Below are 4,614 nucleotides of genomic sequence, written 5' to 3' on the forward strand. Positions count from 1 at the left end.
TTTTAAGGAGGATAGGAATTTAATTTAAGCAGAGGATGAGTGCTTGCCTAGAGTTCATGTTACCCTGAGTTCAATCACCAGTGCTGCAATTAATTAATTAATTTAATTTAATTAATAACTTTGTAGGCTGGGCATGGTAGTGCATGCCTTTAATCCAGGCACTCAGGAGGCAGAGGCAGATAGAGTTTTGCAAGTTCAAGGTCAGCCTGGTCTAGCCAGGACTGCATGGTGAGATTCTGTCTCCAAAAAAAGCAGTGAAGAGGTCCAGGGAGAACATTCCCTGGAGTAAGTGTGCTTTGCTGCCAAGCCTGACAATTTGTGTTCCTTCCCCAGAACCAACATGGTGGAAGGAAAGAACTGACTCCCATCAGATGTCCTCTGATCGCCACACGTGTGCACAAAAATAGATATAATTTTTAAGGGGAAAAAAGGAGTGAGCACGTCATTTGTTTGGAATTCTTCTGAAACAGCGAAAAAGTAAATACTTTGGTTAAACCTTTTGTTAGCTCCCCGCCAGCCCCTAACAACCCAATGCCAGCCGGATTCGAATCGTAGAATCATAATGGGGTCTAGGGAGACCTCTTGTGGTCAACCTTGGGTATAACCAGCCAGCGCCCAGCTATCAATGCCAAGGTCATTCCTAACTAGTCCAAGGCGTCTCACCCACAAGCTCCCACCCCCACGAGCCCCAGGAAACTTTTGTCAGTATCTGAAGACATTGTTGGAGCATAGTGTTACTGTCACCTAGTAAGGAGAGGCCAAAGACGCTCCCAGCATCCTACAACGCACAGAACCGGAACAACAGTCTCCTGGCTCAACATGTCCATAGAGCTGAGGTTTAAAAAGCCCATGCCCCGGCCTGAAGAGATGGTTCAACAGTTAAGAACACAGGCTGTTCTTGCAGAAGGCCGGGGTTCGAATCCCAGCACCCACATGGCAGCTAACAACTGTCCATAACTCCAGTTCCAGAGGTTCTGACAGCCTCTTCTGACCTCTGGGGGTATTGCACATGGGTGCACTTACCCTATGTGCAGGCAATACACGTATACACATAAAATAAAAATAATAAATAAAATATTTTTTTAAAAAAAACCCATGCCCAAATGTTGTAGCTAAAGCTCAAAGAACACTGCTGTCACAGGAGGACAAAGATCCCGTGTGGTGAGGGGTGAAGAGGATATATTCTTATACTTACTTATTTAGGATTTTTTTCTTTTCTTTTCTTTTTTTTTTTTTTGGTCTTTTTGAGACAGGGTCTCCCTGTAGCCCCAGCTGTCCTGGAATTCACTATGTAGATCAGGCTAGCCTTGAACTCACAGAGATTGCCTGCCTCTGCCTCCCCGGTGCTGAGATTAAAGGCGAGTGCCACCAGGTCCGGCTAGGATTTTTTTCTTTTAAAAAATATTTTATTTATTATTTTTATGTGTATAAGTGTATTTGCCTGCATTATATGTACGTGAACCCCTGTCGTGCAATACCTGATTAGGTCAGAAGAAGGCAACGAATCTCCTGGAACTGGAGTTAGGGATGGTTGGGCTGTTAGCCACCATGTAGGTGCTGGGAATCGAACCCATGTCCTCTGCAAGACAGCCAGTGCTGACTTGTTTTCTTTTTTTAAAATTTAGGGGGTTATTTTTGGTTTTTTTTTTGAAAGAAGGTCTCCAGCTGGCCGTGATGGCCCATGTCTTTAACCCCAGCACTGGGGGAGGCAGAGGCCAGCCTGGTCTACATAGTGAGTTCCAGGCCTGTGGGGGCTACAGAGTAGATCCTGAAAAGAAAGAAAGGAAGGAAGGGAGGGAGGGAGGGAGGGAAGAAGAGAGGAAGGAAGGAAGGAAGGAAGGAAGGAAGGAAGGAAGGAAGGAAGGAAGGAAGGAAGGAAGGAAGGAAGGAAAAAGAAAGAGGGTCTCCTTGTAGCTCCTGCTGGCCTGGAACACACTTTGTAGACTAGGTTGTCCTATTATATATTTACTTATTTTATATTATATGTATGTGTATTTTTTGTGCATGTTTAAGTGTGCCTGTGCATGCAATGTTGGTGGAGGTCACAAGAGGGTGTAGGATCACCTGTAACTAGAGTTACAGACAGTCATTTGTTGGGGACCCCTGCTGTTTGGGTTGCAGTCTCTCCATGTCCAGATAGCCGCAAGCCGGCTCCGCGTTCTGATGCAGAGACTCCCCTTTCCAGCCTGGCGCCTCCTACTCTCTTCCTGACTCACCTTTGAAGTGGCCGTCACAGATACATGACCTCTGGCAAAGAAACTACCAGGTTTTAATCAGGCACTGTCTGACAGCCTGATAGAAGCCCACCACCACATGTAAATGGGGCATCCTACAGAGCACCTATCAGCTGAGGCTTTTGCTACTGCCTCCACACTATAAATCTTCTGGTTTCACCCCAATAAAGCGAAGCTGTATCACTGAACTTGTCTGGAGCTGTATCCTGTGTTCTGCGACCAGCCTGTGATTCAGTCTTCCTGGAGGGGGCTGTCCTTCCGTAAACATTTACTCACCACGCTTCTGCGCTTCCTGCTTTGCTCCCCTGCCCCCTGCAGACTGGTGGCCAACTGGCCGTGTGCACAGAGGGAGCCCCCTGCAGATTGGCGCAGCCCACCCGGCAGCTTGCAGTCCCCCGCGGAGCCTGAATTCCCCACCGGGGACCCGCAGCCGCGGAGAGCCAGAGACTCGCCCAGCGGCAGACCTCGCCAGCCAGCAGCTGGCGCTCTGAGATCCCCGTGCGCCCACAGCTGGCGTCCAACGTGCGGCCTCCCAACCCCGCGCCAGCCAGCAGCTGGCGCCCCCTGGAACACAGAATTCGTGAGTATCCCCTTCCATCAGAAGGGCATCCGAAATCTCTCTTTTTCCTTCATCTCCCATCAGGAGATTACAAGGCAGCTTTGCCTCCAAGCCATCCCTACTTCTGCAGGATCGGAAATTTCTCTTTTTCCTTCATCTCCCATCAGAAGATTACAAGGCAGCTTTGCCTCCAAGCCATCCCTACTTCTGCGGGATCGGAAATTTCTCTTTATGGGTGTGCGGGTTTCGTGGAGCACCAGCTCCTGGGCGGGGCGCTGGTCTCCCACACATCTCTGCTACCGGGGCTGGCGACTCTGGAGAGCCGCTGTCAGCCGCCAGGGTGGGTTCCATCCCACCCAGCACTCCCTCGAGATACGAGATCCGCCAGCCGCCAGATCTTGTGGGAAGTGCGGAGATGGCTAAAGCAGGGTCTCCGTGAGTCGTGGTTTACAAAGAGACAGCTCTCTCCCAGAAGACTGGATCGTAGGCAGTAAGACACAGAACTCTGCTCAGTATAGCTCCTTTATTCAGTGACTCAGCTGGGCTCCAGGTCTTAGTGATTCAGCTCCGATTAATTAGGGGAAACCAGGATATTTATACTATGGGGGCAGTGGCAAGAGCCTTAGTTGGTAGGTGCTTTTAGGATGCCTCATTTACATGTGGTGGTGGGCTCCTGCCAGGCTGCCAGACATTGTCTGATTATCACACAGGAAAACCTGGCAGTTCCTATGCCAGAGGCCATGTTTTTGGTAGGGCATCTGTGGCGGCCACTTCAAAAGGTGAGTCAGGAAGAGAGGTAGGAGGCCCCCTGCGGAAAAGAGGAGTCTTTCCATCAGGCGCCGAGCTCCTTAGAGCTATCTGGACATGGAAGACTGCGACCCTCACAGCAGGATTCCCCAACACTCTTTTTCCTTCATCTCCCATCAGAAGATTAAAAGGCAGCTTTGCCTCCAAGCCGCCCCACTTCTGGGGGCCTGACAGTCTCTTCTCTTTTCCTCCTTGTATTTTCGGTCTAAGTCTTCGCGTCCTGCCCCCAGGATACTCAAACCACAGCTAAAACCAGTTAGGTAAAAATTTAAATTAACTAGCCCCTGCGGAACACTTGAAAGTTCAAGATGGATCGCGCCATATAAACAAACAAACAAAAATTTTAAAAGCCATTTTTTCCTGCAAACCTTAAATCTGCAGCTAGGCTTGTGTCTGTCAGAGCGTTCCAATCTTCGCGTCCTGCCCCCAGGATACTCAAACCACAGCTAAAACCAGTTAGGTAAAAATTTAAATTAACTAGCCCCTGCGGAACACTTGAAAGTTCAAGATGGATCGCGCCATATAAACAAACAAACAAAAATTTTAAAAGCCATTTTTTCCTGCAAACCTTAAATCTGCAGCTAGGCTTGTGTCTGTCAGAGCGTTCCAATCTCCTGGTGTCAGACTGCTCCAGGAACATTAAATGCTAGACAACACTATTTTCCTTTTATAATGGGAAATTCAGCATCATGCCAGAAAAAACTGTAAATTCGCTCCCTTAGAGCCTTGCTTAAATCAAGAGGACTTAAGATTTCCCGAAAAGAAAGCTCAAAATTTTGGAATGAAGTATATCAATTTGCACCCTGGATCCTGTCAGCAGACATTTCTGATCCAGAGGTCTGGACTATCATTGCCTATCTGGCTCGTAAAAAGGAAATCCAGGAAAGACACCATTTGCCCCTTTCCTTTCTCCCCATAATAGCAGCCATCCAACAATGCTTAGGAAACCCGCCTAAGATCGAGGAAAGCTTACAAGCACCAGAAAATAATAAAGGGGAGGGTTCAAACAATACA

This window comes from Nannospalax galili, unplaced genomic scaffold (assembly GCF_000622305.1).
Source record: "Nannospalax galili isolate Female #2095 unplaced genomic scaffold, S.galili_v1.0 scaffold879, whole genome shotgun sequence".
NCBI classification, from domain to species: Eukaryota; Metazoa; Chordata; class Mammalia; order Rodentia; family Spalacidae; genus Nannospalax; species Nannospalax galili.